This window comes from Panthera onca, chromosome C2 (assembly GCF_046562875.1).
Source record: "Panthera onca isolate mPanOnc1 chromosome C2, mPanOnc1 haplotype 2, whole genome shotgun sequence".
NCBI lineage: Eukaryota > Metazoa > Chordata > Mammalia > Carnivora > Felidae > Panthera > Panthera onca.
The window spans coordinates 109,397,372-109,411,394 of record NC_138347.1 but is presented as its reverse complement, the minus strand read 5'-3'; positions in this window follow the sequence as shown (position 1 = coordinate 109,411,394).

Sequence of the window (14,023 nt, the reverse complement as noted above, 5' to 3'; positions counted from 1 at the left end):
AGAAATGAGGAACAGATGATTAGAACATAGAAGAAAAGCAATCTTCATGATGAAGTGGGAAACAACTTGGCTTAGCTGAACTGTGTTCTAGTATGTTGTGGAAAGTAGAACTTGCGAAGGATGCACTTGAATATTTAGTTGAGGAGATTTCTCAGCAGAGCTTTGAAGAAGGGGCTTCATTCCTCTTACCTGCTTATAGTAAAAGGTAAAGGAAGAGAGAAATTAAGGAATTGTTAAGCGAAAAGGAACCAGAATTTGGAGGTTGCAAAAAGATCAGATTACTAAGGGTGTGGCTCACCAATTGTTAGATAAAAAGATTATGCTGTGACTCATGGACTCAATCAGTTATCTCCCCAGAAGTCAGAACAGAGATGGGAAAAGACCAGCAAAAACACTACCAGCTGGGACTAAAGGGGAAGAAAAAAAAATGGGATAGAATGAAAGAAGACTGTCAGACTCCTGGAATCCTACAGGACCAAAGAGTAGGAATGAATACAGCTGTTCAGCTGCAAACATGTTTTATTCTTCAAGGAAACGGAAGAAATTCAGACATTATCCAGGCTACCACTCTAACGGCCCCAAGCCTTCTTCCTCCTTAATTGAAGAAGGTGGGTCCTCTCAGAGAGCTATCAGGGCGGTATTCTGTAAGAGTTGAAGGGGCAGCCACCCTGTCAAACAATGGGATTGACACTGCCACCTCAGTGGGCCTGGAGGGCAGAGCATCAAACCAAAGAGGATGATTCTCAAACCCTAAGATCTCATGGAATTTGTCTTGCCAACATTTGGGCTTGCTTGGGACCCATCATTCCTTTTTTCCTTCAAATTTCTCCCTTTTGGAAATGAGGATGTCTGTCCTATGCTTGTCCCACCATTCCATTTGGGAAACACATAAACTTTCCCAGTTTCACAGGTTCGGAGTTACAGAGGAATTTTGCTTCAGGTTAAATCATATCTTAAATCCCATCTGAGATAAGATTAAGATCTGAGATTAAGACTTAAATAAGACTTTGGACCTTACACTTTAGAGACTTTAGATTCTGGAATCAGTTAAAATTTCTGGGGGCTACTAGGACTGAATGAATGTATTTTGCTTGTAAGAAGTGCATGAATTTGGAGGAGCCAGAGATGGAATGTTATGGACCTAATGTGTGTCCTTCCCAAAATTCATAGGTTGTCCTTCCCAAAATTCATATGATATCTGGAGATAAGACCTTTGAGAGGAGGTAATGGGGTTTAGATGAGGTCATAAGGATAGGCTCTTGTGATGGGATTGGTGCCCTTATAAGCAGAGATACCAAAGAACTTGCTCATCTATACACTATTTCTCCTCCATGTGAGGACAGGCAAGAAGGAAGCTATCTACAATTCAGAAAGTCCTCACCAGCAACTGACTCAGCCAGCATCTTGATTCTTAGACTTCCCAGTTCAATAACTATGAGAAAATAAATATCTGATGCTTAAGCTACCCAGTCTATGGTATTTTGTATGGCAGCCCAAACCAACTAATGCAGGTTTACCTCAGGAATTATTGGAAATGTAAATCCCTGGGCCCCACCCCAGACCTACTGAATCAGAAACTCATGGGCTGGGCCCCAGCAGTCTGTGTTTTAACAAGCCCTCCAGGGGATGCTTGATGCTTGCTTCCACCACTCAAGGAACAGTTTTTGTTCTTTTATTCCTCCATCAGGAACAACTTGGAGACCATTTTTTATGCGAATTCAGCTTTGGACTGCTCAGAACTGAAAGTACCCTTTATTCTATTATCAGCAGGATCTCTATTCCCCAAGTTCATGAATACTAAATGAGACTGCTGATATAACATGTGTTAAATTGTTGTACTTGGTTAAATGCATCCAAAAAGCCAGTTAATATACTCTATTTCCAAGAACTTTCAGATGCATCCTTTTGTTTTAAAGAAAATTTTTTTTCACATTTTTATCTCCTTTAAAATTATGGTGATAAGGCCTTAGAAAAGTGTTACTAAAAAGCACATTTTAGAAGGACATCTCTTTGTTTTTTCAAATTTATATTCATGCAGACATAAAAATCACAGGAGGATATGACAACTACTTATTGCTTCAACCTCTTTTCTGAGCTTCCTGGGAGAGTCAGGTCTCCATAGTAATGTTTAAACGGGGTGGGGATTTGCTATAAAAATAATAATTAGTGCTTCAATTTAGGTAACCACAACATGGCAAGTCTTCGTATGTACACCATGAGAAGAGGAGGAAAAGGAAGTCATATGTCTTAATCTACTTACGAGTGACTATTTACATACCGCATATTTCATTCAACCATCACAATATCTTGAGGTTTGTAGCATTATCCTCATTTTATAAATGAACAAAATGTAGATTCATACAGCTGGCATATGCATCTTACTAGGACAACTTGGTCAGTTACTGCAGGCCAAGGGATTTGAACCCACTGCTGTCTGCTTCCAAAGAAAACTTCTATATTCCCAGAATATCACAATGCCCCTTACTTGTGGAAACTGCATTACATCCTTACAGTCTGACCTTTTCCGGACAAACACCTGCAATATAAAAGCTTCTTAGTTCAGGCTCTCACAATTTTTGCTACACATGCTATAAGAACCTCCAAACGAGTCTGACTCTCTACCTTGTTTGTCCATGTACCTCTGCTAGAAGTAGTTCTCTGAAAAGTAAATTTAATCACATTGCTCCCCCAACTAAAAAGTCTCACCTCAGCCTTCAAGATTAAGCCCAAACTCTTTGACAAGCCAGAGAAAGCCCTTCCCAATTTGTCATCTGCCTGCGTGGTCAACACCACTTACACCTCCCACCATGCCATCCTCCTACAGGCAGCCTGTGTTCCACCCTTTCCAAGCTCCACTTACAATCCCTGCTCACATCATGCCTCTTGCTTCTCTGCCCTGACACACAGTCTTCCTTCTGCCCAGAATGCCCTTCCGGGCCCTTTTCACTTAACTGGTTTTTACTTACAGAATCACATGTTCTCAGAAGCTTCCTTTAACCTGCACAGTCTGATTTGAGTGTGTCTCTGGTGTGTCCCCATAGTGTCTTGGTATTCCTTCTCTCATGCATTTATCATGGTATATTAAAATCAGATACTCTTACAAGCGCTTTGCCCAAGGGCATGCCAGCCCAGGATCACTAACTAAATGAGCTGTGGTTTTCTGGTGCTGACCCACTCTGGCTAGATCTCCTGCACCCTTAAAATCATGCTCTTACATTTGTGGGAGTTCTTGTGGGAATTGTCACATTCATTAATGAATCAGTCCCTTCATCTACACCAGATATTGAGGTCCTGACTAGAGATTACTTCCAGTGCCCATTTGCAGACAGTGGCCCCTGTTGGGCTACTTTTCGTTCTATTACCTATTGCTGTTGCTGAGCCTGATAGTACCATTTAAGCCTCCATGCCCTTCCTCAAGGATGGCTGAGTCCACACTGTGCCACATAGACCGAATTTCTTGCTCCTGTTAGAGATTTTTGTGCGAAATCAGTTTTCTATTTTATTTTGTTTTTCACTTGTAGCTCTCTGCCAAAGGTTCAATATTCAGAGAATAAATGAGATTCAGGCACCATTCTATTCTCAAAGCCACCCTCCACTTTAATGGCTGAGACCATAAATTTGGGCATAACTTGTCCTCTTTATCCCTCAGGAGAAATTCTTCTCCAGTAGGTTTCTTATTTCCACATGCGAATAGACTCCTGGTGGTCCTGTCATTTCCCACTCCCCCCCCCAATCCCTGTATTCTAGAGTTGCCCAGAAAGCTCCAAATCTCAGAAATAAATTCAGTTTATGTTCAAACCAGGATCTCCACTACTCTCTCATCTGTAAGACTAGATACAAGGTTTAAATAGCACATGGCTGTTATTTTTTTTAATTGAATATACTATTATAATTTAATCCTTCACAGAAAGAAAAAATGCACACCTTCCAGATCCCCCTCCTTGATAAAAGAGAAAATTCAAGAAATTCTGGTTGTTCAAGATTGTATGTAAGTGTGGGCCCTGGTCTGGGCTTTCATCAATTTTCTTGCTTCTTTCAGCCCTGGAAGCCTAGTTTACAGAAGGAAGGGATAACAGATGGGCTGATGAAGTCAGAGCTGAACATAGTGAGCCACTATGGTGGTCAGGCTGTGGTTAAACCTCTCTGGGAAAAAAGTTGTATACATACTTTCCAGTTTCTAAGCACCCTCAAAGAGTTAGGCACCCCCTGGAATCCAGCATTTTACTTAGACTTCTTATTGCATGGCAGAGCTCATTTGGTCTCCTAGAAAATACAGGTGAGAATTTGGCCAGTAGCCTCCCCCAAAAACCTTGCTGGTTAAAGAATGGGATGTGTATCATCAAATTCCTTTTTTTCCCTTCAAAAGAAGCACTTTGCTAGATCCAGCAAATTATATCCAAATGAGTGTCTACCTCAAAAAGTCCCAACCCAGAAAGTTCTATCCTACATGTAGCCAAAAATGACAGCATTTGTCTGGCCAGCCAAGTGGAGGAAGTCAAGTTGTAGGATAAACCAGTGGCTAAAAGTGGGGCCAGAGACTTCTGTGGCAGACTTCACGAAGGAGAAAGCATGTTCCCCCTGATGTAGAAGACCAACGCCTGGCTCTTAGAAAAACAAGCACATTCCTGGTGCTAGGAGTGTAGCTGTTGCCATAGCAACATGGCACCCATCCAGCCAAAACTTGAGATGCTGCAGAGGCTCCACAGAGACCAGGTCTTCAGAGCTGACAGCAACAGTAAGATGCATCTGCTAATTACATATTAAGGCAACAAGAAAACCCCCCTGACATGCTGCAGATGGTGTCATGCTCTGAAGTAAGCTCTTCGTAAGAACAGAACTGTCATAAATAAAATTCTTGCTTGCCCTTTAAAAACACATGATGCTAGGTCATGTCTGGGGCAACTAAACCCAATCTATGGAACACTGAGACTATAGATCTCCTTTGGTCATCCCTACAGTATACACTGTCATTCTGCCACCACCAGCACCACCACCACCAACCCCCCCCCCGCCTTTTTTTTTTTTACCATTAGCATTAGGACACTATTTTTTTTTCCTCATGGTATGATCTTAGCATCCATTTTTCCAATTCCCTCATTTAACACATGATATATATTACCTTGCTCAAGTTCACATAGCTAGTAAATGATGAAGCAAGGTCTGTATGATTTAAAATAAAACCCAGCCTTCTCCTTATCAGTCCACACTGCTTCCATAGACTAGTGAAAACTATATTATGTTCTGCATCAATTAGAAATGATTTTGGCTATAAATAACAACCACAACAATAAAACCAAGGGTATCTTTAACTATAAAAAAACTAAATCTGGACATGAATAATTCTAAAACTCACTCAAAAGCAACACAGGGTCAGGACCCTGAGTCAGCATCTCTGTAGTTTTTATGAGTGTTCACCTTTGGTCACAAGATGGACATTGCAAATGCAGGCACCAAGTCTACATGAACATGTCCAGGATGAGTGGAGGGCTGCACAACAGGGAGAGGGGTGTGAAAAAGAACCATCATGAGGGTCTTCTCTCTTTTTATCAGAGAGTAAAGTTCTACTTACAGTATTCCCAGCTGACTCTCTCTCGTCTCACTTGACAGAACCAGGTTATATGGACAACTATAGCTGCCAGGAAGGCTGGCAAAGTAAGCATCTGACTTTTCTCAGCTGCCATAATAGGAGGCAGTTAATGGAAGTACAGTGAAATGGCCATCAGGGAGCCAACCCAAAGTGTCTGTCATGTGTTCTCACAGTCACCAGAAAGCCTTTGCTGTATAGCAATTCCTTGGTTCAATGCCCATAATCTTTTCCTAGAATTTCTCTAAGAGCTTCCTAACTGATATTTCCTTTCCATGCCCTCTGCCTTTAGTAGAAAGATTTGGCTAAATCTCAAGTTGTCTCATTCATAGCCTTGAGCCCTTTCCATCGCCAGACCTAACTATTCATCCGTGCATTTAATAAACATTTTGAGAACAGTTGTTTAGATTTTCTATTCTGTGCACAAGTGGAAAATATTCCCAACAAAAACACAGCAGAAGAATCCATTGTCTTTACCTTCCTCTTCACTACCATACTCACTTGCTTAGCCCCAGGGTCATTTCATATAGACTCCACATGATCCAAATCCCAGATGAACTTGAACTGTTGTACTTTGTTTGGAAGAAGAAAGAAACTCACATACTCAGATGCTAAAATCAAGAGTGACCCTTAAAATCCTTACAGACTTACAAATCGACTACTTCAAAACTTACAAGTTTTTTTTTTTCCTTTCTTTCTTTTTAATATAATCATTTCAGTCTGGTTATTGGTGTTCAGATTTATTGACTTGGAAAATTAAGACTTTCCTAGGGGATATTTTATGTTTGTCACTTAATAAAGTTGCTGCCTATTTGATTTAAAGGCCCAGACCCAGACAACTTCATCCTGAAAGCCACGGAACAAAATTCGAATTTATTTTTTTTTATCCATAAACAAGGCCTGGAATACACAACAGCAATCCCTCCACATTGCAAACTCCAAGAGGAGCCATTCAGATTGCATTCTATGTCAATGGAGCCCCTGGGGTTTTACATCAGCAGTCATAACAAACAATAGCTACTCCAAAAACCGGCAAACAGCATACACCTATTGCCTGAGAGCTAGTCCCCACAAAATCTGTACTCTCAGACACAGTCTCTTCCACTGTTGTCACAGCACATATGTGAAGGTTATGCATCAAAATAGTTGTCCAGCTCAGAGCCCAGGCTGACTGCACCCTGAGCTAAGCCATTGCTCCTTCAGTCTTTGTAGTGTGATACTTAGCTCTTGTTTTTAAATGAGAAAAGGAAAGGAACCTTGGTGTTCCAAACTATCCTTCCCTTGTAGAAAATAAAGACAAATGATAGAATAAGGAATGGAGGTTTGGTGAGAGACAGAGGCAAATTCCAGGAAGAGACTGGTAGAACCAGGGCATGTGAGCTATTAGGTCTCTGAGAGAAAGATGCAGGTTATTTTTCAGGCAGAAAACATGCCAGTTTGGGGGAGCCTAAGCACAGTCTGCTGGAACAGAGAAGAGAAACTCCAGCAGTTAGATTAATCCATGGGGAATCAGATTTAGCAGAAGAGAGCAGTCACAGAATTTTTACTGTGCTTTTCATTCATTCAACAAAAATACATTGTGTGTCTATTATGTCAGGCACTGTGTTGTGCCAGGTGGCAGGTATGATTCAGCAGTGGAGGCAGACATGGTTCTTGCACCCAGGAAACTTACAGTCTGGTGGGCAAGGCAGACATTAAACAAATAATCACACAGATAAGTGTGCAATTGAATTGTGATAAGTGACAGGTTTCAGGACAGGCTACCCCAAAATGCCACCTTGGCATGTTGAATATTTCAAATTGAAGGAATTTGAGAAAAAGCATACTCAGAAAAGACTTTCAGGGTGCCTGGGTGGCTCAGTTGGTTGAGTGTCCGATGATGAGGTTTTGGAATGGTAGGAGGGTTTGGAGCTGATGGTCAAGAAAGAATTCTTGAAGACGTCTTTAGTGTAAAAAGGTGATTTTATTAAAGCATAGGACAGGACCCATGGGCAGAAAATGCTGCCCTGGGATTGTGAAGAATGACTGGTGATATACTATGGAGTTGGGGGGGTGGGTAAAGTCAAAACAGAAGCCTCCAGAAGGACTTTGATATACTAAAGAGGACTCCTAAGATACTGGAGGCCTTACTATCATCAAGCTACAGTTGTTTTTCCTCCAGTCAGGCATTAACATTAGGACAGTAGGGGGTTCCTGGGGAAATGGTATACTCTGTATTTGCCTCAAGTATTTGTCAATGGGCTGCAGGTTATAAAGAAATTTAATTTTACCTGCCATTTCCTTCTTGCCTTTGTTCCCCACATCACTATAGAGGGGAGGGCGATAATAGGGGCTTCAGGAAACTAAGCCAGTAGGTTTCTGGAGATTAGGCTATTGATAAGATTGCCTTTTTCTTATAATTTACTAAGATATGTATGAACTGATGGAGACTGGTGTCCTGAATATCTCTATCCTGTGTCCTGTGATCTCTATCAGTTAACCATTTGTTTTCTTTCCTTTCCTTTGTTCCTGGGCAAGCAGGAGTACCTGAGGAATATCACACATATTCCACCTGGGGGTGGGGGGGTATACTAGCTTGTACTTTGCCCTCAGCTTGCCTTATGCTCCCTCATCATATGACTCTTGATTTAAGCTCAGGTCATTGTTCCAGTGTTGTGGGATCGAGCCCCATGTCAGGTTCCATGCTGAGTGTAGAGCCTGCTTAAGAGTCTCTCTCTCTCTCTCCTCCTCTCTCTCCTTCTCTCTCCCTCGCTGACTCTCTCTTCCACTCATGTTCTCTCTCTCAAATAAAAAATTTAAAAAATTTAGAAGTTAAAAAAATAAAAATGTAATATTAAAAAAAAAAAAAAAAAGACTTTCTGACTTTCTCCTGAAGCAAGCCATAAAATCCTCATGTGAGAGATGCCCTCCCTATGCTAGAGGAAAGGAGCACTTCTATCTGTCTCCAAAAACTGAGAGAAATCTAAACTAACAGTGTTACGGACCCAAGCTGGAACACTGGCAGAAAAACCATTCAGCGCTCGGAGATCTTGGTGGATCAAAGATTTATTTAACACCAGCGGGCTCAGAGGAGACCTTTTCTCCAAAGATCTGAACCCTGAATGAAGGCCGGAAGGGTAATTCATAGTTTTCAGCGTCCTTATCTGTGGTGGGTTTTTGTGCACGTGGCAAACAGGGCAAGAAGAACCCAGAAGAGGGGTCTCTACGCTAGAGACCAGAGCTTGTTTTAGTCCCGTAGGCCATCTTATGGTGTAAAACTTTATTCATTTTCCCAACAAAAGGACTTGGTAAGTCTCTCCCTGTCTACTACCCTTAGCTCACCTTTGTCCTATCCTATCACATCTTTCCATGACCATACACTCTTCATCAAACCTAGCATAAAAACACTCAATTTTAGCCATTTCTTTGGGTCTTAATTTCCTTATGAAGGCTCCTGTGTCACATACAACCTAAATACTGTGCATGCTTTTCTCCTGTTGATCTGTCTTCATCAGTTTAATTTTTCAAACCCAGCCAGGGGCCCAAAGAAGGTGGAAGAAAACTTTTCCTCCCCTACACAAGCATTTCAAAGGAAAAATATAGGGCCCCAGAAGAATAAAAAACAAAGGAATATACCCAGACTGAGGCAGAGGGTATCTAGGGAAATAATGTTTAAGCCTGTGAAGGATGGATTGGGTCCAGCTAAGTGAATAATCAGAAAAGCACTGAAAGCAGAGGGAACAGCATGTTAGGAAGCCCTGTGTATGGAAGAACTTGGTAGATTTGAGGACAGAAGGGAGGCCAGTGTAAACAAGGAACGTGGCACCAGAAAGCTGAGCACTCAGATTGGCTATAGCATGCGGGGGCTTTTAAAGAAAAATCCTGCTTTCAGGTCCTAAAAGGTTCTGGGTCACATCCATGGCAAAGTATCCCATTGGGCAGCTCATCAACCACCATACAGGAAGAAACCTTGCTTTGAGGACACAGTTCCCTGCTCTGAACCTTTAGCAAAATGTGTACAAAGTTTCTACTTTTGTAAAAGATAGAACTTCAAATATCTCCACAAATGATCACTACACCTTTGGGTGGTTCATGATTTTGGTGTGCTTTGTAAACAAAGAGGATTTTTAGTGTCCAAAAGATAGCAAATTAAAAATGGAGTTTTTGTCAGGGAACCTGGGTAGCTCAGTCAGTTAAGCATCTGACATCAGCTCAGGTCATGATTTCACAGTTCATGGGTTCGAGCCCTGCTTCAGGCTCTGTGCTCACAGCTCAGAGCCTGGATCCTGCTTCAGATTCTGTGTGTGCCTGTCTTCCGCCCCTCCCCTGCTCACCCTCTGTCTCTCTCTCCTTCAAAAATAAATAAACATTTTTAAAAATGGAGTTTTTGTCAATGAATTGTTAGCAACTTCCCTCTGCCTTGGCCATTATGAAGTTCCCTGATATTAAAAATTAGAATCAGATGAGGCTAAAGGAAATAACCCAGCTGATCAAGCAGCAAAAACAACTGCCTTAAGTTCCACTGAAACTAAGAACCTTATAGCAAATATTGATTATTTTCCAAAAGAGTATTTGAATCTTATTGTTAAGGGTGTCCAATCCAAGGCATCCCATAGAGAAAAACTTTATTGGACTCACAATGGTCATGTTTTCAGTTCATTAAAAAATTCATGAGAGGTGCCTGGGTGGCTCAGTCAGTTAAGCGTCCGACTCAGGCTCAGGGCATGATCTCACGGTCCATGAGTTTGAGCCCGCATCAGGCTCTGTGCTGGCAGCTCAGAGCCTGGAGCCTGCTTTGGATTCTGTCCCCAGCCCACTTTGGCCCTCCCCTACTCATGCTCTGTCTTGCTCTGACTCTCAAAAATAAATACATGTTAAAAAAAAAATTTTTTTTTTAATTCACGGTATGGTTCAAACAATAAACCAGTGCTATCAGAATTTATGAAAAACAAACAAACAAACAAAACAACCAAAAGCCCTACTTGAAATGACCCACCAAATGACTCACTGGACAACTGACAAACTTATAAGCTTTATGAAATAATACTGGTGAGGAAATGTCACTAAAGCTGCTAAGGAAGCACAGTTAACCTGCACTGTTTGTCCAAAATTTAACCCAGGGAAAATCATTCAGATAGCTGCTGGCCATTTTGTTAGTGGGTCATGACTTAGTGGGACTTTTGAGATTTGGCAAACCGATTTTATCCAGCTGTCTCCTTCTCAAGTTTACAAATACTATATGTCCTTGTCATGATCTCTATGTTTTCTCATTGGGTTAAGGCATTTCTTTGCTGGCAGGCTACTGCTTCAACTGTTGCAAAAGTATTGTTAGAAAAGATCATACCTGCTTGGGGCATAGACTTGGACTCCCATGGTGACTGTGAAATGAACTTTACTGACCACATCTTCAAGCAAATGTGCTCTATTTCGCCTATATTACAACATTTCCATTTTGTCTACCACCCTCAGTCCTGTGGACTGGTGGAAAGAACAAATGACATCATTAAAACACAGCTATATTTGTGAAAACATTAAAATTGACCTGGTCTATGCACTTCCTATGGTCCTGTTGAATTTAAGGGGCACTCCTTTCAGAAAACATAAGCTGTCTCCCTTCAATATTGTAACTGGGAGAACTTTGTATCTGGCCCCAGTTGCATTTAATGCTCAACTAATTAAAGAAGATATTCTCTATTTTTTTAAGGGATTAATTAAGGTCATGAACAAAAATCATACAATCTTTTCAGTGTGCTCCCTGGAGGCAAAGTAATATAACACCACAACTTACAACCAAGCGATTTTGTTTATTGAAAATGACATCTCCAAAAGAAATCCTTACAACCAAGATGGAAAGGACCATATCAGGTACTCTTACCTGAACTTTGTACGGCAAAGATCAATGGTATTGATTCTAGGATTCGTGTTTCCCACTTAAAGAAAGTTCCTACTCCTAGCTGTCCTGCCGAATCAACAGGGTTTGCCATCAAAAGCCTCACTCTATACATAAATCTAAAGATCTGTTAGTACATTTAATTACCAATATCTCCACCATTCCTCCTCCAATGCCTTGTGCTAAGTGTACTATTAAACCTCTGTATTGTGTAAGGTCCACCTGGATTCCTTTTAGAACTGCTTGCCTAACCAATAGACCCTCCAGAGATTTAAGAGGTAACATTTGTAAAAATGAAACATTAAGCTTGCCAAGCATTCCAGGTTTCAACTGTTTTTCCTCTGCAGCCCTTACTTCTATATGTCAATATAATTGTACTCCACTTGCAGATAGCCTTCTTAATTGCTTGCATCCTTCAAATCCTTGGTTCAATCAATATCATTAGGATAACTTCATGATCTGCACCCCATTCAGATTTATTTTTAGTTGTAGTGGCAGAAAGATTTGTGGGGAAGACATTGCTTAAATCTTTATCAACTTGGAGGCTACTACACACTTGGCTTATTGGTTACGCCTATTTCATTACATAATCAGAGATTCAGACTTGGACATCCCCCATTAATCTATATCATACACTAAAATAAGAATTGCCAGAAGGAGCAAAGATGGTGGAACAGCATGGAAGTTTTTTGTGTGTCTCGCATCCATGAAATACAGCCAGACCAACACTAAACCATCCTACATACCTAGAAAACTGATTGGAGGATTAACACAACAATCTGCACGACCTGAACCACAGAATTCAGCAGGTACAAGGCGCGGAGAAGTGAATTTGGGGAGCGAGCAGCCGTGAAAGGGTAGGGAACCACTTTTGCAGGCAGAGAGAGGACGGAGACTGGGGTGCAGGGAGAGAGAATACAGGAAAAGCGCCCCTCCCCAAAAGCAGCTGGAGATAAAGTGGAAAACTGGAAACAGCCACAGGGACTAAACTAAAAGGGAAAAAGAGAAAGGAGAGGGTTTAAATTCCATTAAGACTGTAAACAAGGGGAGTGCAGAGTCTGCAACTCCACAGCTCCATACCTGGCGGTGCTCTGGTAGGAAGGGTGAATCCCCAGGAACAGAGTGGGGTCCGGGAGGTTCTCAGGCCACATGGGGAAAAGTGGTTCCACTGCTGGAAGGACACTTGGTAGAGACTGTTGAAGCCACCTGGTACCAGCAGACCCCGGAAGGCAGCCACATTTGCTGGTGTTGGGGCAAGGTCGTTAAGGGTGAAGCCTGGTGCCAGGTGTTGTGATTTTCCATATTCCCTGAAACACTGCTGCTACACTGTCTCGTGAACATTTTCTGGGACGGGCTGGCACCTGGCCACAGTCTTGGAGCACCGGCAGCAGCAGGGTCCAGCAAGCGTTCCTGGGTGCAGCCGACATTCGGCCATTGTTCATTCGGCCACTGCTTGGTGAGACCCTCCCGCAGAGGGGCAGAACGGGTCAAAGCCACAGTCCTTCAGAAGTAAGGGGCCGGGGAAGGCAGCCACATCTGAGACAAAATTCAGGAGAAAGGTACTGCCTGGGGCTCGTCACGGTGAGGTAAAAAGCGGGGATTGGCCGAGAGCTGAAGACAGAGGATGGGTGTGCGATTGCTGATCCCGGAAAACAGACTGGGTAACAGTATCGCCATTTTTACTGCTCCCGCGCATGCGCAAACGCACCTAGGCGCCCCGCAACAATCCACCCCAGTAGTCTAGTGGTGCCATCTAGTGGCGACCGAAGCTGTTACACTTAGCCCCACTCGACTGGGCCAACTTTGCTCTTCAAGAACACAAGTCTCACTGCTGGCTAGTTTATGGACTATAAAGGGCTATATAGACTGCCTTCTAGGGGAAAACGAAGTAATTTCAATCCTACTTCAATCTGTTAGTAGGTTCATCTATTCAATTTTCTTTCTCTTTTTTTTTTCTTTTTCTCTTTTACAATTCTCTTTTTCTTGAATACAGAGAGAGAAAAAAATCAGTTTTATTTTCAAATTTTATTAAAAACATTTTTATTTAATTTTTATTAATATACTTTTTACTTTTGTGTAAATTTTTTCAAGTTCTATTTTACTTCCATCATTTTATTTTAGTCTACTTCAGTGTATTCACCTTTCAATTTTCAATTTCCTTTTTTCTCTTTTTTTTCTCTTTTTAGTTTCTTTTCTTATTCTTGAATGCAGAAAGAGAAAACTTCATTTTTCCTTTCAATTTCTATCAAAGATATTTTTATGTAATTTTTATAACTATATCTTTTGCTTTTATGTACATTTTTTCAAATTCTATTTTACTTCCATCATTTTATTTTACTCTGCTACAGAGTATTCACTTTTTCAATTTTCAAATGATTTCTTTTCTTTTTTTTTTTATCTTTTTTCTCTTTTTATTTCTTTTTTCTTACAGAAAAAAATTCATATTTATTTTCAATTTTTATTAAAAATATTTTTCTTTAATTTTTCTCTACTATATTCTTTACTTTTGTTTATATTTTTTCAAATTCTATTTTACCCCCACCATCTCATTTTATTCTACTTCAGTGTAT